At 40.2% G+C, this 25,222-nt stretch overlaps 1 protein-coding gene across 4 annotated transcripts in view; it reads right to left on the bottom strand.

The window, feature by feature from the left end:
• Window positions 1–24,835, bottom strand: part of LOC128666758 (oocyte zinc finger protein XlCOF6.1-like) — a 113,238-nt gene extending 88,403 nt beyond the window's left edge. For all 4 annotated transcript variants that reach the window (XM_053721529.1, XM_053721531.1, XM_053721530.1 and 1 more), the window contains exon 1: window positions 24,706–24,835. The gene's annotated coding sequence lies outside the window, so the exon portion shown is untranslated. The remainder of the gene's footprint in view (window positions 1–24,705) is intronic.
• Between the last annotated feature and the right edge of the window lie 387 nt (window positions 24,836–25,222).

Here is a 25,222-nt window from a genome sequence, read left to right as displayed (position 1 = left end):
TCTTTTGTGCTCTCTCCCCCCTCTCTTTTGCGCTCTCTCTCCCCCTCTCTTTTGAGCTCTCTCCCCATCTCTTTTGAGCTCTCTCTCTCCCCCCTCTCTTTTGAGCTCTCTCTCTCCCCCCTCTCTTTTGAGCTCTCTCTCTCCCCCTCTCTTTTGCGCTCTCTCTCTCTCCCCCTCTCTTTTGTGCTCTCTCTCTCTCCCCCTCTCTTTTGCGCACTCTCTCTCCCCCTCTCTTTTGCGCTCTCTCCCCCTCTCTTTTGCGCTCTCTCCCCCTCTCTTTTGCGCTCTCTCCCCCTCTCTTTTGCGCTCTCTCCCCCTCTCTTTTGCGCTCTCTCCCCCTCTCTTTTGCGCTCTCTCTCTCCCCCTCCATTTTGCGCTCTCTCTCTCCTCCTCTCTTTTGCGCTCTCTCTCTCCTCCTCTCTTTTGCGCTCTCTCTCTCCCCCTCTCTTTTGCGCTCTCTCCCCCTCTCTTTTGCGCTCTCTCTCTCCCCCTCTCTTTTGCGCTCTCTCTCTATCCCCCTCTCTTTTTCGCTCTCTCTCTCCCCCATCTCTTTTTGCGCTCTCTCCCCCCCTCTCTCACTCCCCTCTCTTTTGTGCTCTCTCTCCCCCCTCTCTTTTGCGCTCTCTCTCCCCCTCTTTTGCGCTCTCTCTCCCACCCTTTCTTTTGCGCTCTCTCTCCCACCCTCTCTTTTGCGCTCTCTCTCCCACCCTCTCTTTTGCGCTCTCTCACCCCCTCTCTTGTGCGCTCTCTCACCCCCTCTCTTGTGCGCTCTCTCTCCCCCCTCTTTTGCGCGCTCTCTCTCCCCCCTCTTTTGCGCTCTTGCTCCCACCCTTTCTTTTGCGCTCTCTCACCCCCTCTCTTTTGAGCTCTCTCTCTCCCCCCTCTTTTGCGCTCTCTCTTCCCCCCTCTCTTTTGCGCTCTCTCTTACCCCCTCTCTTTTGCGCTCTCTCTTACCCCCCTCTCTTTTGCGCTCTCTCTTACCCCCCTCTCTTTTGCGCTCTCTCTTCCCCCTCTCTTTTGCGCTCTCTCTCCCCCTCTCTCTTTTGCTGTCTCTCTCCCCCTCTCTCTTTTGCTGTCTCTCTCCCCCTGTCTTTTGCTGTCTCTCCCCAATCTCTTTTGCTCTCTCTCTCTCCCCCTGTCTTTTGCTGTCTCTCTCCCCCTGTCTTTTGCTGTCTCTCTCCCCCCTCTCTTTTGCTGTCTCTCTCCCCCTCTCTCTTTTGTTGTCTCTCTCCCCCCTCTCCTCTATTTTGCCGTCTCTCTCCCCTTCTCTCTTTTGCTGTCTCTCTCCCCCCTGTCTTTTGCTGTCTCTCTCCCCCCTGTCTATCTCTCTCCCCTCTCTATCCCTCTCCCTTTTCTCTCTCTATCTCTCTCCCATCTGACTTCCACGCGACCGTGACAGGCCACGCCCCCTTTATGTCCAGCCACGCCCCCTTCGCGGCCATTCACGCCCGGCCACGCCCCCCGCTCACTTCTACTGCCGGAGATCATCAGCTAGACAGGGACTCAAAGGCCAGGTGTGTTTGTCCTCGTGCTGTCTCTACTGCGCATGACAGCTTCGGAGAAACACACTTGGCCTTTTATAATATAGGATATATAATATTATAGATAGATTCCCTCTGTATCACACACACAGCCCCCTCTCCAGTGCTTTATATACAGATATATAATATTATAGAGATGTTCCCTCTGTATCACACACACACAGCCCCCTCTCCAGTGCTTTATATACAGATATATAATATTATAGATTCCCTCTGTATCACACACACAGCCCCTCTCCAGTACTTTATATACAGATATATAATAATATAGATAGATTCCCTCTGTATGACACACACAGCCCCTCTCCAGTACTTTATATACAGATATATAATATTATAGATAGATTGCCTCTGTATGACACACACAGCCCCCTCTCCAGTACCTTATATACAGATATATAATATTATAGATAGATTCCCTCTGTATCACATACACAGCCCCTCTCCAGTACTTTATATACAGATATATAATATTATAGATAGATTCCCTCTGTATCACACACACAGCCCCTCTCCAGTACTTTATATACAGATATATAATATTATAGATTCCCTCTGTATCACACACACACAGACCCTCTCCTGTGCTTTATATACAGATATATAATATTATAGAGAGATTCCTTCTGTATCATACACACATCCCCTCTCTAGTACCTTATATACAGATATATAATATTATAGGTAGATTCCCTCTGTATCACACACACACAGCTCCCTCTCCAGTGCTTTATATACAGATATATAATATTATAGATAGATTCCCTCTGTGTCACACACACAGCCCCTCTCCAGTGCTTTATATACAGATATATAATATTATAGATTCCCTTTGTATCACACACACACACACAGCCCCTCTCCAGTGCTTTATATACAGATATATAATATTATAGATAGATTCCCTCTGTATCACACACACAGCCCCTCTCCAGTACTTTATATACAGATATATATTATAGATAGATTCCCTCTGTGTCACACACACACAGCCCCTCTCCAGTACTTTATATACAGATATATAATATTATAGATAGATTCCCTCTGTATCACACACACACAGCCCCCTCTCCAGTGCTTTATATACAGATATATAATATTATAGATAGATTCCCTCTGTATCACACACACAGCCCCTCCCCAGTGCTTTATATACATATATATAATATTAGATAGATTCCCTCTGTATCACACACACAGCCCCTCTCCAGTACTTTATATACAGATATATAATATTATAGATAGATTCCCTCTGTATCACACACACACAGCCCCCTCTCCAGTGCTTTATATACAGATATATAATATTATAGAGAGATTCCCTCTGTATCACACACACAGCCCCTCTCCAGTACTTTATATACAGATATATAATATTATAGATAGATTCCCTCTGTATCACACACACACAGCCCCCTCTCCAGTGCTTTATATACAGATATATAATATTATAGATAGATTCCCTCTGTATCACACACACACAGCCCCCTCTCCAGTGCTTTATATACAGATATATAATATTATAGAGAGATTCCCTCTGTATCACACACACAGCCCCTCTCCAGTACTTTATATACAGATATATAATATTATAGATAGATTCCCTCTGTATCACACACACAGCCCCTCTCCAGTGCTTTATATACAGATATATAATATTATAGGTAGATTCCCTCTGTATCACACACACACAGCTCCCTCTCCAGTGCTTTATATACAGATATATAATATTATAGATAGATTCCATCTGTGTCACACACACAGCCCCTCTCCAGTGCTTTATATACAGATATATAATATTATAGATTCCCTTTGTATCACACACACACAGCCCCTCTCCAGTGCTTTATAGACAGATATATAATATTATAGATTCCCTCTGTGTCACACACACACAGCCCCTCTCCAGTACTTTATATACAGATATATAATATTATAGATAGATTCCCTCTGTGTCACACACACACAGCCCCTCTCCAGTACTTTATATACAGATATATAATATTATAGATTCCCTCTGTATCACACACACACAGCCCCCACTCCAGTGCTTTATATACAGATATATAATATTATAGATAGATTCCCTCTGTGTCACACACACACAGCCCCTCTCCAGTACTTTATATACAGATATATAATATTATAGATTCCCTCTGTATCACACACACACAGCCCCCACTCCAGTGCTTTATATACAGATATATAATATTATAGATAGATTCCCTCTGTATCACACACACAGCCTCCTCTCCATTGCTTTATATACAGATATATAATATTATAGATTCCCTCTGTATCACACACACAGCCCCCTCTCCAGTGTTTTATATACAGATATATAATATTATAGATAGATTCCCTCTGTATCACACACACACAGCCCCTCTCCAGTACTTTATATACAGATATATAATATTATATAGATAGATTCCCTCTGTATCACACACACAGCCCCTCTCCAGTGCTTTATATACAGATATATAATATTATAGATAGATTCCCTCTGTATCACACACACAGCCCCCTCTCCAGTGCTTTATATACAGATATATAATATTATAGATAGAATCCCTCTGTATCACACACACGGCCGCCACTCCAGTGCTTTATATACAGATATATAATATTATAGATAGATTCCCTCTGTATCACACACAAAGCCCCCTCTCCAGTGCTTTATAAACAGATATATAATATTATAGAGAGATTCCCTCTGTATCACACACACAGCCCCCTCACCAGTGCTTTATATACAGATATATAATATTATAGATAGATTCCCTCTGTGTCACACACACAGCCCCTCCCCAGTACTTTATATACAGATATATAATATTATAGAGAGATTCCGTCTGTATCACACACACAGCCCCTCTCCAGTGCTGTATATAAAGATATATAATATTATAGATTCCCTCTGTATCACACACAGCCCCCTCTCCAGTACTTTATATACAGATATATAATATTATAGATAGATTCCCTCTGTATCACACACACAGCCCCCTCTCCAGTACTTTATATACAGATATATAATATTATAGATAGATTCCCTCTGTATCACACACACAGCCCCCTCTCTAGTGTTTTATATACAGACTAGTCCTAAAGCCCGTTCACACGGGCCATTTCTTGCAGTACAGCGGTCCCAACCCTTGCGCTTTCTCACTCCCCCTCTCTTTTGCTCTCTCTCTCTCCCCCCTCTCTTTGAGCTCTCTCTCCCCCTCTCTTTTGCGCTCTCTCCTCCTCTCTTTTGTGCTCTCTCCCCCCTCTCTTTTGCGCTCTCTCTCCCCCTCTCTTTTGAGCTCTCTCCCCATCTCTTTTGAGCTCTCTCCCCCCTCTCTTTTGAGCTCTCTCTCTCCCCCCTCTCTTTTGAGCTCTCTCCCCCCTCTCTTTTGCGCTCTCTCTCTCTCCCCCTCTCTTTTGTGCTCTCTCTCCCCCCTCTCTTTTGCGCACTCTCTCTCCCCCTCTCTTTTGCGCTCTCTCCCCCTCTCTTTTGCGCTCTCTCCCCCTCTCTTTTGCGCTCTCTCCCCCTCTCTTTTGCGCTCTCTCTCTCCCCCTCCATTTTGCGCTCTCTCCTCCTCTCTTTTGCGCTCTCTCTCTCCTCCTCTCTTTTGCGCTCTCTCTCTCCCCCTCTCTTTTGCGCTCTCTCTCTCCCCCTCTCTTTTGCGCTCTCTCTCTATCCCCCTCTCTTTTTCGCTCTCTCTCTATCCCCCTCTCTTTTTCGCTCTCTCTCTCCCCCATCTCTTTTTGCGCTCTCTCCCCCCCTCTCTCACTCCCCTCTCTTTTGTGCTCTCTCTCCCTCCTCTCTTTTGCGCTCTCTCTCTCCCCCTCTTTTGCGCTCTCTCTCCCACCCTTTCTTTTGCGCTCTCTCTCCCACCCTCTCTTTTGCGCTCTCTCTCCCCCTATCTTTTGCGCTCTCTCACCCCCTATCTTTTGCGCTCTCTCACCCCCTATCTTTTGCGCTCTCTCACCCCCTATCTTTTGCGCTCTCTCACCCCCTATCTTTTGCGCTCTCTCACCCCTCTTTTGCGCTCTTGCTCCCACCCTTTCTTTTGCGCTCTCTCACCCCCTCTCTTTTGAGCTCTCTCTCTCCCCCCTCTTTTGCACTCTCTCTTCCCCCCTCTCTTTTGCGCTCTCTCTTACCCCCCTCTCTTTTGCGCTCTCTCTTACCCCCCTCTTTTGCGCTCTCTCTTCCCCCTCTCTTTTGCGCTCTCTCTTCCCCCTCTCTTTTGCGCTCTCTCTCCCCCTCTCTCTTTTGCTGTCTCTCTCCCACTGTCTTTTGCCGTCTCTCTCTTTTGCTGTCTCTCTCCCCCTGTCTTTTGCTGTCTCTCCCCAATCTCTTTTGCTCTCTCTCTGTCCCCCTGTCTTTTGCTGTCTCTCTCCCCCCTCTCTTTTGCTGTCTCTCTCCCCCTCTCTCTTTTGTTGTCTCTCTCCCCCCTCTCCTCTATTTTGCTGTCTCTCTCCCCTTCTCTCTTTTGCTGTCTCTCTCCCCCCTGTCTTTTGCTGTCTCTCTCCCCCCTGTCTATCTCTCTCCCCTCTCTATCCCTCTCCCTTTTCTCTCTCTATCTCTCTCCCATCTGACTTCCACGCGACCGTGACATGCCACGCCCCCTTTATGTCCAGCCACGCCCCCTTCGCGGCCATTCACGCCCGGCCACGCCCCCCGCTCACTTCTACTGCCGGAGATCATCAGCTAGACAGGGACTCAAAGGCCAGGTGTGTTTGTCCTCGTGCTGTCTCTACTGCGCATGACAGCTTCGGAGAAACACACTTGGCCTTTTATAATATAGGATATATAATATTATAGATAGATTCCCTCTGTATCACACACACAGCCCCCTCTCCAGTGCTTTATATACAGATATATAATATTATAGAGATGTTCCCTCTGTATCACACACACACAGCCCCCTTTCCAGTGCTTTATATACAGATATATAATATTATAGATTCCCTCTGTATCACACACACAGCCCCTCTCCAGTACTTTATATACAGATATATAATAATATAGATAGATTCCCTCTGTATCACACACACAGCCCCTCTCCAGTACTTTATATACAGATATATAATATTATAGATAGATTCCCTCTGTATCACACACACAGCCCCCTCTCCAGTACCTTATATACAGATATATAATATTATAGGTAGATTCCCTCTGTATCACACACACAGCCCCTCTCTAGTACCTTATATACAGATATATAATATTATAGATAGATTCCCTCTGTATCACACACACAGCCCCCTCTCCAGTGCTTTATAAACAGATATATAATATTATAGGTAGATTCCCTCTGTATCACACACACACAGCTCCCTCTCCAGTGCTTTATATACAGATATATAATATTATAGATAGATTCCCTCTGTGTCACACACACAGCCCCTCTCCAGTGCTTTATATACAGATATATAATATTATAGATTCCCTTTGTATCACACACACACACACAGCCCCTCTCCAGTGCTTTATATACAGATATATAATATTATAGATAGATTCCCTCTGTTTCACACACACACAGCCCCTCTCCAGTACTTTATATACAGATATATAATATTATAGATAGATTCCCTCAGTATCACACACACAGCCCCTCTCCAGTACTTTATATACAGATATATATTATAGATAGATTCCCTCTGTGTCACACACACACAGCCCCTCTCCAGTACTTTATATACAGATATATAATATTATAGATAGATTCCCTCTGTATCACACACACACAGCCCCCTCTCCAGTGCTTTATATACAGATATATAATATTATAGAGAGATTCCCTCTGTATCACACACACACAGCCCCTCTCCAGTACTTTATATACAGATATATATTATAGATAGATTCCCTCTGTGTCACACACACACAGCCCCTCTCCAGTACTTTATATACATATATATAATATTAGATAGATTCCCTCTGTATCACACACACAGCCCCCTCTCCAGTGCTTTATATACAGATATATAATATTATAGATAGATTCCCTCTGTATCAAACACACAGCCCCTCTCCAGTACCTTATATACAGATATATAATATTATAGATAGATTCCCTCTGTATCACACACACAGCCCCCTCTCCAGTGCTTTATAAACAGATATATAATATTATAGATAGATTCCCTCTGTATCACACACACAGCCCCTCTCCAGTACTTTATATACATATATATAATATTAGATAGATTCCCTCTGTATCACACACACACAGCTCCCTCTCCAGTGCTTTATATACAGATATATAATATTATAGATAGATTCCATCTGTGTCACACACACAGCCCCTCTCCAGTGCTTTATATACAGATATATAATATTATAGATTCCCTTTGTATCACACACACACAGCCCCTCTCCAGTGCTTTATAGACAGATATATAATATTATAGATTCCCTCTGTGTCACACACACACAGCCCCTCTCCAGTACTTTATATACAGATATATAATATTATAGATAGATTCCCTCTGTGTCACACACACACAGACCCTCTCCAGTACTTTATATACAGATATATAATATTATAGATTCCCTCTGTATCACACACACACAGCCCCCACTCCAGTGCTTTATATACAGATATATAATATTATAGATAGATTCCCTCTGTGTCACACACACACAGCCCCTCTCCAGTACTTTATATACAGATATATAATATTATAGATTCCCTCTGTATCACACACACACAGCCCCCACTCCAGTGCTTTATATACAGATATATAATATTATAGATAGATTCCCTCTGTATCACACACACAGCCCCCTCTCCAGTGCTTTATATACAGATAAATAATATTATAGATAGAGTCCCTCTGTATCACACACACAGCCCCCTCTCCATTGCTTTATATACAGATATATAATATTATAGATTCCCTCTGTATCACACACACAGCCCCCTCTCCAGTGTTTTATATACAGATATATAATATTATAGATAGATTCCCTCTGTATCACACACACACAGCCCCTCTCCAGTACTTTATATACAGATATATAATATTATATAGATAGATTCCCTCTGTATCACACACACAGCCCCTCTCCAGTGCTTTATATACAGATATATAATATTATAGATAGATTCCCTCTGTATCACACACACAGCCCCCTCTCCAGTGCTTTATATACAGATATATAATATTATAGATAGAATCCCTCTGTATCACACACACGGCCGCCACTCCAGTGCTTTATATACAGATATATAATATTATAGATAGATTCCCTCTGTATCACACACAAAGCCCCCTCTCCAGTGCTTTATAAACAGATAACATAATTTATGCTTACCTGATAAATTCCTTTCTTCTGTAGTGTGATCAGTCCACGGGTCATCATTACTTCTGGGATATTACTCCTCCCCAACAGGAAGTGCAAGAGGATTCACCCAGCAGAGCTGCATATAGCTCCTCCCCTCTACGTCACTCCCAGTCATTCGACCAAGGACCAACGAGAAAGGAAAAGCCAAGGGTGAAGTGGTGACTGGAGTATAAATTAAAAAATATTTACCTGCCTTAAAAACAGGGCGGGCCGTGGACTGATCACACTACAGAAGAAAGGAATTTATCAGGTAAGCATAAATTATGTTTTCTTCTGTTAAGTGTGATCAGTCCACGGGTCATCATTACTTCTGGGATACCAATACCAAAGCAAAAGTACACGGATGACGGGAGGGATAGGCAGGCTCTTTATACAGAAGGAACCACTGCCTGAAGAACCTTTCTCCCAAAAATAGCCTCCGATGAAGCAAAAGTGTCAAATTTGTAAAATTTGGAAAAAGTATGAAGCGAAGACCAAGTTGCAGCCTTGCAAATCTGTTCAACAGAGGCCTCATTCTTGAAGGCCCAAGTGGAAGCCACAGCTCTAGTAGAATGAGCTGTAATTCTTTCAGGAGGCTGCTGTCCAGCAGTCTCATAAGCTAAACGAATTATGCTACGAAGCCAAAAAGAAAAAGAGGTAGCGGAAGCTTTTTGACCTCTCCTCTGCCCAGAGTAAATGACAAACAGAGAAGACGTTTGTCGAAATTCCTTAGTTGCCTGTAAGTAAAATTTTAGAGCACGGACTACATCCAGGTTGTGCAGTAGACGTTCCTTCTTTGAAGAAGGATTTGGGCATAAAGAAGGAACAACAATCTCTTGATTGATATTCCTGTTAGTAACTACCTTAGGTAAGAACCCAGGTTTAGTACGCAGGACTACCTTATCCGAATGAAAAATCAAATAAGGAGAATCACAATGTAAGGCTGATAATTCAGAGACTCTTCGAGCCGAGGAAATAGCCATTAAAAATAGAACTTTCCAAGATAACAACTTTATATCAATGGAATGAAGGGGTTCAAACGGAACGCCCTGTAAAACATTAAGAACAAGGTTTAAACTCCATGGTGGAGCAACAGTTTTAAACACAGGCTTAATTCTGGCCAAAGCCTGACAAAAAGCCTGGACGTCAGGAACTTCTGACAGACGTTTGTGTAACAGAATGGACAGAGCTGAAATCTGTCCCTTTAATGAACTAGCAGATAAACCCTTTTCTAAACCTTCTTGTAGAAAAGACAATATCCTAGGAATCCTAACCTTACTCCAAGAGTAACCTTTGGATTCACACCAATATAGGTATTTACGCCATATCTTATGGTAAATCTTTCTGGTAACAGGTTTCCTAGCCTGTATTAAGGTATCAATAACTGACTCAGAAAATCCACGTCTTGATAAAATCAAGCGTTCAATTTCCAAGCAGTCAGCTTCAGAGAAGTTAGATTTTGATGTTTGAAGGGACCCTGTATCAGAAGGTCCTGTTTCAGAGGTAGAGACCAAGGTGGACAGGATGACATGTCCACCAGGTCTGCATACCAAGTCCTGCGTGGCCACGCAGGTGCTATTAGAATCACTGATGCTCTCTCTTGTTTGATTCTGGCAATCAATCGAGGAAGCAACGGGAAGGGTGGAAACACGTAAGCCATCCTGAAGTCCCAAGGTGCTGTCAGAGCATCTATCAGGACTGCTCCTGGATCCCTGGATCTGGACCCGTAACGAGGAAGCTTTGCGTTCTGTCGAGACGCCATGAGATCTATCTCTGGTTTGCCCCAACGTCGAAGTATTTGGGCAAAGACCTCCGGATGACGTTCCCACTCCCCCGGATGAAAAGTCTGACGACTTAAGAAATCCGCCTCCCAGTTCTCCACTCCCGGGATGTGGATTGCTGACAGGTGGCAAGAGTGAGACTCTGCCCAGCAAATTATCTTTGATACTTCCATCATAGCTAGGGAGCTTCTTGTCCCTCCCTGATGGTTGATGTAAGCTACAGTCGTGATGTTGTCCGACTGAAACCTGATGAACCCCCGAGTTGTCAACTGGGGCCAAGCCAGGAGGGCATTGAGAACTGCTCTCAATTCCAGAATGTTTATTGGCAGGAGACTCTCCTCCTGACTCCATTGTCCCTGAGCCTTCAGAGAATTCCAGACGGCACCCCAACCTAGAAGGCTGGCGTCTGTTGTTACAATTGTCCAGTCTGGTCTGCTGAATGGCATCCCCCTGGACAGATGTGGCCGAGAAAGCCACCATAGAAGAGAATTTCTGGTCTCTTGATCCAGATTCAGAGAAGGGGATAAGTCTGAGTAATCCCCATTCCACTGACTTAGCATGCACAGTTGCAGTGGTCTGAGGTGTAAGCGTGCAAAGGGTACTATGTCCATTGCCGCTACCATTAAGCCGATTACCTCCATGCATTGAGCCACTGACGGGTGTTGAATGGAATGAAGGGTGCGGCAAGCACTTTGAAGTCTTGTTAGCCTGTCCTCTGTCAGGTAAATCTTCATTTCTACAGAATCTATAAGAGTCCCCAGGAAGGGAACTCTTGTGAGTGGAACGAGTGAACTTTTCTTTTCGTTCACCTTCCATCCATGTGACCTTAGAAATGCCAGCACTAACTCTGTATGAGACTTGGCAGTTTGAAAGCTTGAAGCTTGTATCAGAATGTCGTCTAGGTATGGAGCTACCGAGATTCCCCGCGGTCTTAGTACCGCCAGAAGAGCACCCAGAACCTTTGTGAAGATTCTTGGAGCTGTAGCCAATCCGAATGGAAGAGCCACAAACTGGTAATGCCTGTCTAGGAAGGCAAACCTTAGGTACCGATAATGATCTTTGTGAATCGGTATGTGAAGGTAAGCATCTTTTAAATCTACAGTGGTCATGTATTGACCCTCTTGGATCATAGGTAAAATTGTCCGAATAGTCTCCATCTTGAACGATGGAACTCTTAGGAATTTGTTTAGGATCTTTAAGTCCAGGATTGGTCTGAAAGTTCCCTCTTTTTTGGGAACCACAAACAGATTTGAGTAAAACCCCTGTCCCTGTTCCGATCATGGAACTGGATGGATTACTCCCATTAACAAGAGCTCTTGTACGCAGCGTAGAAACGCCTCTTTCTTTGTCTGGATTGTTGACAATCTTGACAGATGAAATCTCTCTCTTGGAGGAGAGTATTTGAAGTCCAGAAGGTATCCCTGAGATATTATCTCTAGCGCCCAGGGATCCTGAACATCTCTTGCCCAAGCCTGGGCGAAGAGAGAAAGTCTGCCCCCCACTAGATCCGATCCCGGATCGGGGGCCCTCAATTCATGCTGTTTTAGGGGCAGCAGCAGGTTTCCTAGTCTGCTTGCCCTTGTTCCAGGACTGGTTAGGTTTCCAGCCTTGTCTGTAGCGAGCAACAGCTCCTTCCTGTTTTGGTGCAGAGGAAGTTGATGCTGCTCCTGCTTTGAAATTACGAAAGGAACGAAAATTAGACTGTCTAGTCTTGGCTTTGGCTTTGTCCTGAGGCAGGGCATGGCCTTTACCTCCTGTAATGTCAGCGATAATCTCTTTCAACCCGGGCCCGAATAAGGTCTGCCCTTTGAAAGGAATATTAAGCAATTTAGACTTAGAAGTAACATCAGCTGACCAGGATTTTAGCCACAGCGCCCTGCGTGCCTGAATGGCGAATCCTGAATTCTTTGCCGTAAGTTTAGTAAGATGTACTACGGCCTCCGAAATGAATGAATTAGATAGTTTAAGGACTCTAAGCCTGTCCGTAATGTCGTCCAGAGTAGCTGAACCAATGTTCTCTTCCAGAGACTCAATCCAGAATGCCGCTGCAGCCGTGATCGGCGCAATGCATGCAAGGGGTTGCAATATAAAACCTTGTTAAACAAACATTTTCTTAAGGTAACCCTCTAACTTTTTATCCATTGGATCTGAAAAAGCACAGCTATCCTCCACCGGGATAGTGGTACGCTTAGCTAAGGTAGAAACTGCTCCCTCCACCTTAGGGACCGTTTGCCATAAGTCCCTTGTGGTGGCGTCTATTGGAAACATTTTTCTAAATATCGGAGGGGGTGAGAACGGCACACCGGGTCTATCCCACTCCTTAGTAACAATTTCAGTAAGTCTCTTAGGTATAGGAAAAACCTCAGTACTCGTCGGTACCGCAAAATATTTATCCAACCTACACATTTTCTCTGGTATTGCAACTGTGTTACAATCATTCAGAGCCGCTAACACCTCCCCTAGTAATACACGGAGGTTTTCCAGTTTAAATTTAAAATTTGAAATATCTGAATCCAGTCTGTTTGGATCAGAACCGTCACCCACAGAATGAAGTTCTCCGTCCTCATGTTCTGCCACCTGTGACGCAGTGTCTGACATGGCCCTAATATTATCAGCGCACTCTGTTCTCACCCCAGAGTGATCACGCTTACCTCTTAGTTCTGGTAATTTAGCCAAAACCTCAGTCATAACAGTAGCCATATCCTGTAATGTGATTTGTAATGGCCGCCCAGATGTACTCGGCGCTACAATATCACGCACCTCCCTCTGAGCGGGAGATGTAGGTACTGACACGTGAGGCGAGTTAGTCGGCATAACTCTCCCCTCGTTGTTTGGTGAAATTTGTTCAATTTGTACAGATTGACATTTATTTAAAGTAGCATCAATACAGTTAGTACATAAATTTCTATTGGGCTCCACTTTGGCATTGCAACAAATGACACAGGTATCATCCTCTGAATCAGACATGTTTAACACACTAGCAAATAAACTTGCAACTTGGAAATACAATTCAATTAGAATAATATTAAAACGTACTGTGCCTTTAAGAAGCACAGAAGATCTATGACAGTTGAAAATTAATAAATTGAAACAGTTATAGCCTCAATCCTTGTAAACAACACAACTTTAGCAAAGGTTTAATCCCATTAGCAAAGATAACAAATTCTGAAAGCAGGAAACAAATTACAGAATAAACGTTTTTTATCTCAGTCAAACTATAATTCTCACAGCTCTGCTGAGAGAAATTACCTCCCTCAAAATAAGTTTTGAAGACCCCTGAGCTCTGTAGAGATGAACCGGATCATGCAGGGAATACAATGAGTTGCTGACTGAAATATTTGATGCATAGAAAAAGCGCCAAAAAAACGGCCCCTCCCCCTCACACACAGCAGTGAGGGAGAACAGAAACTGTCAGAAAAACAGATTAAGCAACCGCCAAGTGGAAAAATAGTGCCCAAACATTTATTCACACAGTACCTCAGCAAATGAAAACGATTTTACATTCCAGCAAAAACGTTAAACATAATCTCTAGTTATTAAACAGCTTTATGTATTTCTTACAGTGTAATTCTAGTGAAGTACCATTCCCCAGAATACTGAAGTGTAAAGTATACATACATGACATTATATCGGTATGGCAGGATTTTCTCATCAATTCCATTGTCAGAAAATAAAAACTGCTACATACCTCTATGCAGATTCATCTGCCCGCTGTCCCCTGATCTGAAGTTTACCTCACTCCTCAGATGGCCGAGAACAGCAATATGATCTTAACTACTCCGGCTAAAATCATAGCAAAACTCTGGTAGATTCTTCTTCAAACTCTGCCAGAGAGGTAATAACACACTCCGGTGCTATTTTAAAATAACAAACTTTTGATTGAAGATATAAAACAAAGTATAATCACCATAGTCCTCTCACACATCCTATCTAGTCGTTGGGTGCAAGATAATGACTGGGAGTGACGTAGAGGGGAGGAGCTATATGCAGCTCTGCTGGGTGAATCCTCTTGCACTTCCTGTTGGGGAGGAGTAATATCCCAGAAGTAATGATGACCCGTGGACTGATCACACTTAACAGAAGAAATATAATATTATAGAGAGATTCCCTCTGTATCACACACACATCCCCCTCTCCAGTGCTTTATAAACAGATATATAATATTATAGAGAGATTCTCTCTGTATCACACACACAGCCCCTCCCCAGTGCTTTATATACAGATATATAATAATATAGATAGATTCCCTCTGTATCACACACACAGCCCCTCTCGAGTACCTTATATACAGATATATAATATTATAGAGAGATTCCCTCTGTATCACACACACAGCCCCTCTCGAGTACCTTATATACAGATATATAATATTATAGATAGATTCCCTCTGTATCACACACACAGCCCCCTCTCCAGTGCTTTATAAACAGATATATAATATTATAGATAGAATCCCTCTGTATCACACACACAGCCCCCTCTCCAGTGCTTTATATACAGATATATAATATTATAGATAGATTCCCTCTGTATCACACACACACAGTCCCCTCTCCAGTACCTTATATACAGATATATAATATTATAGATAGAATCCCTCTGTATCACACACACAGCCCCCTCTCCAGTGCTTTATATACAGATATATAATATTATAGATAGATTCCCTCTGTATCACACACACACAGCCCCTCTCCAGTACCTTATATACAGATATATAATATTATAGATAGATTCCCTCTGTATCACACACACAGCCTCCTCTCCAGTGCTTTATATACAGATATATAATATTATAGATAGATTCCCTCTGTATCACACATACACAGCCCCCTCTCCTGTGCTTTATATACAGATATATATTATAGATTCCCTCTGTATCACACACACAGCCCCCTCTCCAGTACTTTATATACAGATATATAATATTATAGATAGATTCCCTCTGTATCACACACACACACACAGTCCCCTCTCCAGTACCTTATATACAGATATATAATATTATAGATAGATTCCCTCTGTATCACACACACACACCCCTCTCCAGTGCTGTATATACAGATATATAATATTATAGATTCCCTCTGTATCACACACACACAGACCCCTCTCCAGTGCTTTATATACAGATATATAATATTATAGATAGATTCGCTCTGTATCACACACAGCCCCTCTCCAGTACCTTATATACAGATATATAATATTATAGATAGATTCCCTCTGTATCACACACACAGACCACTTCTACAGCACCTAAGTAGGAAATATAGAACAATACAGAGATGTAAACATTTAGTTACTGAATGGTTTCCTCACATACAACCCACCCCCATAGCATCTTATTTACAGGTATATAAATTAAAGAGGCTCACACAGGTCCCTAGTACCTAATATACATACAGGCATCAAATGCTCTGCCCCTCTAAAACAAAGAATACACTGTTTTATAGCTGTTATTTAGATCAACATGTACAAAAGTGAAGTTGCACTGCTTCTCTCCTCACATTGCTGTATATTATCACACACAGATACATTATATACACACACAGCACACATAGTTACACACATCACATGCTGTATATTATCACACACAGATACATTATATACACACACAGTACATATAGTTACACACACTACGTGCTGTATATTATCACACACAGATACATTATATACACACACAGCACACATAGTTACACACACTACGTGCTGTATATTATCACACACAGATACATTATATACACACACAGCACACATAGTTACACACACTACGTGCTGTATATTATCACACACAGATACATTATATACACACACAGCACACATAGTTACACACACTACGTGCTGTATATTATCACACACAGATACATTATATACACACACAGTACACATAGTTACACACACCACATGCTGTACATTATCACACACATATACATTATATACACACACAGCACACATAGTTACACACATCATATGCTGTAAATTATCACACACATATACATTATATACACACAGTACATATAGTTACACACACCACATGCTGTATATTATCACACACAGATACATTATATACACACACAGCACACATAGTTACACACACCACATGCTGTATATTATCACACACAGATACATTATATACACACACAGCACACATAGTTACACACATCATATGCTGTATATTATCACACACATATACATTATATACACACACAGTACACACACCACATGCTGTATATTATCACACACATATACATTATATACACACACTGTACACATAGTTACACACACCACATGCTGTACATTATCACACACAGATACATTATATACACACACAGCACACATAGTTACACACATCATATGCTGTATATTATCACACACATATACATTATATACACACACAGTACACACACCACATGCTGTATATTATCACACACATATACATTATATACACACACAGCACACATAGTTACACACATCACATTGCTGTATATTATCACACACAGATACATTATATACACACACAGCACACATAGTTACACACATCACATTGCTGTATATTATCACACACAGATACATTATATACACACACAGCACACATAGTTACACACACTACATGCTGTATATTATCACACACAGATACATTATATACACACACAGCACACATAGTTACACACATCACATGCTGTATATTATCACACACAGATACATTATATACACACACAGCACACATAGTTACACACACCACATGCTGTATATTATCACACACAGATACATTATATACACACACAGCACACATAGTTACACACACCACATGCTGTATATTATCACACACATATACATTATATACACACACAGCACACATAGTTACACACACCACATGCTGTATATTATCACACACAGATACATTATATACACACACAGCACACATAGTTACACACATCACATTGCTGTATATTATCACACACAGATACATTATATACACACACAGCACACATAGTTACACACACTACATGCTGTATATTATCACACACAGATACATTATATACACACACAGCACACATAGTTACACACATCACATGCTGTATATTATCACACACAGATACATTATATACACACACTGTACACATAGTTACACACACCACATGCTGTACATTATCACACACATATACATTATATACACACACAATACACACAGTTACACACACTACATGCTGTATATTATCACACACATATACATTATATACACACACTGTACACATAGTTACACACACCACATGCTGTACATTATCACACACAGATACATTATATACACACACAGTACACATAGTTACACACACTACATGGTGTATATTATCACACACATATACATTATATACACACACAGTATATAGTTACACACACCGCATGCTGTATATTATCACACACATATACATTATATACACACACAATACACACAGTTACACACACTACATGCTGTATATTATCACACACAGATACATTATATACACACACAGTACACATAGTTACACACACCACATGCTGTACATTATCACACACAGATACATTATATACACACAGTACACACATCACATGCTGTATATTATCACACACATATACATTATATACACACACTGTACACATAGTTACACACACCACATGCTGTACATTATCACACACAGATACATTATATACACACACTGTACACATAGTTACACACACCACATGCTGTACATTATCACACACAGTACACACATCACATGCTGTATATTATCACACACATATACATTATATACACACACTGTACACATAGTTACACACACCACATGCTGTACATTATCACACACAGATACATTATATACACACACAGTACACATAGTTACACACACTACATGGTGTATATTATCACACACATATACATTATATACACACACAGTATATAGTTACACACACCGCATGCTGTATATTATCACACACATATACATTATATACACACACAATACACACAGTTACAGACACACTACATGGTGTATATTATCACACACATATACATTATATACACACACAGTACACACAGTTACACACACCACATGCTGTATATTATCACACACATATACATTATATACACACACACTACATGCTGTATATTATCAAACACATATACATTATATACACACACACTACATGCTGTATATTATCACACACATATACAGGGAGTGCAGAATTATTAGGCAAGTTGTATTTTTGAGGATTAATTTTATTATTGAACAACAACCATGTTCTCAATTAACCCAAAAAACTCATTAATATCAAAGCTGAATAGTTTTGGAAGTAGTTTTTAGTTTGTTTTTAGTTATAGCTATTTTAGGGGGATATCTGTGTGTGCAGGTGACTATTACTGTGCATAATTATTAGGCAACTTAACAAAAAACAAATATATACCCATTTCAATTATTTATTTTTACCAGTGAAACCAATATAACATCTCAACATTCACAAATATACATTTCTGACATTCAAAAACAAAACAAAAACAAATCAGTGACCAATATAGCCACCTTTCTTTGCAAGGACACTCAAAAGCCTGCCATCCATGGATTCTGTCAGTGTTTTGATCTGTTCACCATCAACATTGCGTGCAGCAGCAACCACAGCCTCCCAGACACTGTTCAGAGAGGTGTACTGTTTTCCCTCCTTGTAAATCTCACATTTGATGATGGACCACAGGTTCTCAATGGGGTTCAGCTCAGGTGAACAAGGAGGCCATGTCATTAGATTTTCTTCTTTTATACCCTTTCTTGCCAGCCACGCTGTGGAGTACTTGGACGCGTGTGATGGAGCATTGTCCTGCATGAAAATCATGTTTTTCTTGAAGGATGCAGACTTCTTCCTGTACCACTGCTTGAAGAAGGTGTCTTCCAGAAACTGGCAGTAGGACTGGGAGTTGAGCTTGACTCCATCCTCAACCCGAAAAGGCCCCACAAGCTCATCTTTGATGATACCAGCCCAAACCAGTACTCCACCTCCACCTTGCTGGCGTCTGAGTCGGACTGGAGCTCTCTGCCCTTTACCAATCCAGCCACTGGCCCATCCATCTGGCCCATCAAGACTCACTCTCATTTCATCAGTCCATAAAACCTTAGAAAAATCAGTCTTGAGATATTTCTTGGCCCAGTCTTGACGTTTCAGCTTGTGTGTCTTGTTCAGTGGTGGTCGTCTTTCAGCCTTTCTTACCTTGGCCATGTCTCTGAGTATTGCACACCTTGTGCTTTTCGGCACTCCAGTGATGTTGCAGCTCTGAAATATGGCCAAACTGGTGGCAAGTGGCATCTTGGCAGCTGCACGCTTGACTTTTCTCAGTTCATGGGCAGTTATTTTGCGCCTTGGTTTTTCCACACGCTTCTTGCGACCCTGTTGACTATTTTGAATGAAACGCTTGATTGTTCGATGATCACGCTTCAGAAGCTTTGCAATTTTAAGAGTGCTGCATCACTCTGCAAGATATCTCACTATTTTTTACTTTTCTGAGCCTGTCAAGTCCTTCTTTTGACCCATTTTTCCAAAGGAAAGGAAGTTGCCTAATAATTATGCACACCTGATATAGGGTGTTGATGTCATTAGACCACAGCCCTTCTCATTACAGAGATGCACATCACCTAATATGCTTAATTGGTAGTAGGCTTTCGAGCCTATACAGCTTGGAGTAAGACAACATGCATAAAGAGAATGATGTGGTCAAAATACTAATTTGCCTAATAATTCTGCACTCCCTGTATACATTATATACACACACAGTACACAGTTACACACAGCACATGCTGTATATTATCACACACATATACATTATATACACACACAGTACACACATCACATGCTGTATATTATCACACACATATACATTATATACACACACAGTTCATATAGTTACACACATCACATGCTGTACATTATCACACACATATACATTATATACACATACAGTATACATAGTTACACACAGCACATGCTGTATATTATCACACACATATACATTATATACACACACACAATACACATTGTTACACACAGTACATGCTGTATATTATCACACACATATACATTATATACACACACAGTACATAGTTACACACATCACATGCTGTATAATATCACACACATATACATTATATACACACACAGTACACACACCACATGCTGTATATTATCACACACATTATATACACACACAGCACATAGTTACACACAGCACATGCTGTATATTATCACACACACAGTTATACACATCACATGCTGTATATTATCACACACATATACATTATGTACACACACAGTACATAGTTACACATCACAGTAAGAATATCCCTTATAGGCAGCGCACTGAGACTCAACACTTTCCATTCATGTGCTAAACAGATGAAACTCCCGTATGCAATATCAACCCATAAGTGTGACAAAACTTACTACTTTCATGTCACTCGATGAGGGGATTCGACTCGAGATTGCTATTCAGCGTCCGTTTAGAAAAAGGTCCACACTTCCTCCCTAGCTCCAATCAGCTGTTTGTTCTGTCGGCATCCCACGCCGAAACAAGCTCCACCCGCTCTCCTCCCAGAACAAAAAACACACTCTGCAAACCGCTAAAGGGGATTCCCCAATCCCCTCGTAGCATATACAAATTCCAGAAAGCGAGGCAGAGGGTGAAAAGTTAAAAATTAACTTTTATTTGAAACTTTAAAAACATACATCAAAGGATCCTGAGGCCAGTTCAGCACCGGGCTTACGCGTTTCAGCTTGCGCCTTCCACATAGACCGGTCTATGAGGAAGGCGCAAGCTGAAACGCGTAAGCCCGGTGCTGCACTGGCCTCAGGATCCTTTGATGTATGTTTTTAAAGTTTCAAATAAAAGTTAATTTTTAATTTTCCACCCTCTGCCTCGCTTTCTGGAATTTGTACATAGTTGCACACATCACATGCTGTATATTATCACACACATATACATTATATACACACAGTACACATAGTTACACATATCACATGCTGGATATTATCACACACATATAGATTATATACACACAAAGTACATATAGTTACACACACCACATGTATATTATCACACACATATACATCATATACACATAGTACACATAGTTACACACACTACATGCTGTATATTATCACACACAGTTACACACATCACATGTTGTATATTATCACACACATATACATTATATACACATACAGTACACTTACACACAGCACATGCTGTATATTATCACACACATATACATTATATACACACACAGTACATATAGTTACACACACTACATGCTGTATATTATCACACACATATACATTATATACACACACAGTACACATAGTTACACACACTACATGCTTTTTTTTTATATATATATATATATTTATTTATTTGTCGCTGCCAAAAAGAATTCATACAGTTTAACCATGTTACAAAATAAAGACACCACACAGGGTGAACACATAATATGTCTTTGACATCACAAGACAGAATTAAAAAAAGATAATATGCAACATGCGAAAAATGACATAAAGTATGAACATCACTCATCGATTTTATCATTTTGCCAAGAAAATATTGTGCCAAAGATTATATCATCTTTTTGGTTTTGGCAGCTTTTTTATATACATAGAATAAAAGAAAAAGAGAAGAAAAGAAGAGCAGAGAAAAAAAAAAAAAAAATTCTAAATAAATAAATATATATCCATCCATTGGCTCTCTGGACACTCCCTGCTCTCCGCCCTACCCCACTCAGACAAAACCCAATCCTTATCATGTTTCTCGTAATCATTATAATAAATCTACCTATAACTCGTGATCCACTCAGACGGAAAATCACCTAATAATACCAGCTCATAGAAACATTCAGAACTTAAGAATGGGTATAATATTGTCTTTTGTAATTCTTCCGAATATGTCTTAATTATGGGTAACCAACCCACTAAAAACTTTTTAATTTCACGTTCATTTGCCTCTCTAAGGTGGAAAGACTCAAAAATTATCTGCACTACATGCTGTATATTATCACACACATATACATTATGTACACACATCACATGGTGTATATTATCACACACATATACATTATGTATACACACAGCACATGGTGTATATTATCACACACATATACATTATATACACACACAGTACAGTTACACACAACACATGCTGTATATTATCACACACATATACATTATATACACACAGCACATGGTGTATATTATCACACACATATACATTATGTACACACACAGTACAAAGTTACACACAGCACATGCTGTATATTATCACACACATATACATTATATACACACAATACACATAGTTACACACACTACGTGCTCTATATTATCAAGCACATATACATTATATACACACAGTACACAGTTACACACAGCACATGCTATATATTATCACACACATATACATTATATACACACACACACAGTACATGCTGTATATTATCACACAGATACATTATATACACACACAGTACACATAGTTACACACATCTCATACTGAATATTATCACACACATATACATTATATACACACACAGTACATAAATGCTGTATATTATCACACACATATACATTATATACACACACAGTACACATAGTTACACACACTACATGGTGTATATTATCACACACATATACATTGTATACACACACAGTACACATAGTTACACACACTACATGGTGTATATTATCACACACATATACATTATATACACACACAGTACACAGTTACACAGACATCACATGCTGTATATTATCACACACATATACATTATATACACACAGTACACATAGTTACACACATCACATGCTGTATATTATCACACACATCTGCATTATATACACACACAGTACACACATCACATGCTGTATATTATCACACACATCTGCATTATATACACACACAGTACACACATCACATGCTGTATATTATCACACATACTGTATACATTATATACACACACAGTACACACACCACATGCTGTATATTATCACACACATATACAGTACATTATATACACACACCACATGCTGTATATTATCACACACATATACATTATATACACACAGTACACATAGTTACACACATCATATGCTGTATATTATCACACACATATACATTATATACACACACAGTACACATAGTTACACACTACATGCTGTATATTATCACACACATATACATTATATACACACACACTACATGCTGTATATTATCACACACATATACATTATATACACACACAGTACATAGTTACACACATCACATGCTGTATATTATCACACACATATACATTATGTACACACACCGTACATAGTTACACACATCACATGCTGTATATTATCACACACATATACATTATATACACACACCGTACATAGTTACACACATCACATGCTGTATATTATCACACACATATACAGTATATACACACACAGTACATATAGTTACACACACTACATGCTGTATATTATCACACATATATACATTATATACACACACAGTACATATAGTTACACACACTACATGCTGTATATTATCAAACACATATACATTATATACACACAGTACATATAGTTACACACACCACATGCTGTATATTATCACACACATATACATTATATACACACACAGTACATATAGTTACACACACTGCATGCTGTATATTATCACACACATATACATTATATACACACACAATTACACACACCACATGCTGTATATTATCATATATATATATTATATATATATATATATATATATATATATATATATATATATATATATAAATCACACACACACACATATACATTATACACACACAGTACCTATAGTTACACACATCACATACTGTACATTATCATATATATATATATATATATATATATATATATATATATATATATATATATATATATATATATATATATATATATATATATATATATATATATATATATATATATAATCACACACATAGTCTATGACTGATTTACTGACCTGGTTGCACACCTGAGAGCGAGCTACCCGGAAACAAACAATAGTACTATAACTCCCAGCATGCTTTGCAGCAACACTCCAAAACAACTACCATTCCCAGCATGCATTTACTCAAACTCGGACAAATCAGATGATTCCCAGCGTGCGTTGCAGCAGAGATCTGTCTGCAGCTGAAATCAAACGGAAGCAGGAACATTTTGAAATTGTTCCCAGCATACATTGAAGCGGAAGTTCTATGCAGTAGCATCACATGTAGAAAGGAGGCGAGGTCACAAGATTGACTTTTAGTACAGCGATGTCATTTGTCTGTGCCTTTTCCTCCCTCTAGTGGTTGTTTAGGGGTATTGCTAAATAATGTTGCAGAATTTTGTCACTGTCAGTTATATACACAGTTTTAACAAAAATAAATACCGGGTATATACTTCTATCATTATTTAAGTACATTTGTTGATAAATAATTATTATAAGGCATTTGTGTATGGAAATAGTGTGTTACCTCCTGAGAATTAATAAGAAA

The sequence above is a fragment of the Bombina bombina genome, chromosome 7, assembly GCF_027579735.1.
Source record: "Bombina bombina isolate aBomBom1 chromosome 7, aBomBom1.pri, whole genome shotgun sequence".
NCBI lineage: Eukaryota > Metazoa > Chordata > Amphibia > Anura > Bombinatoridae > Bombina > Bombina bombina.
Note: the sequence above shows the minus strand (reverse complement) of the source record. Positions and strands in the feature narration are given on the sequence as shown.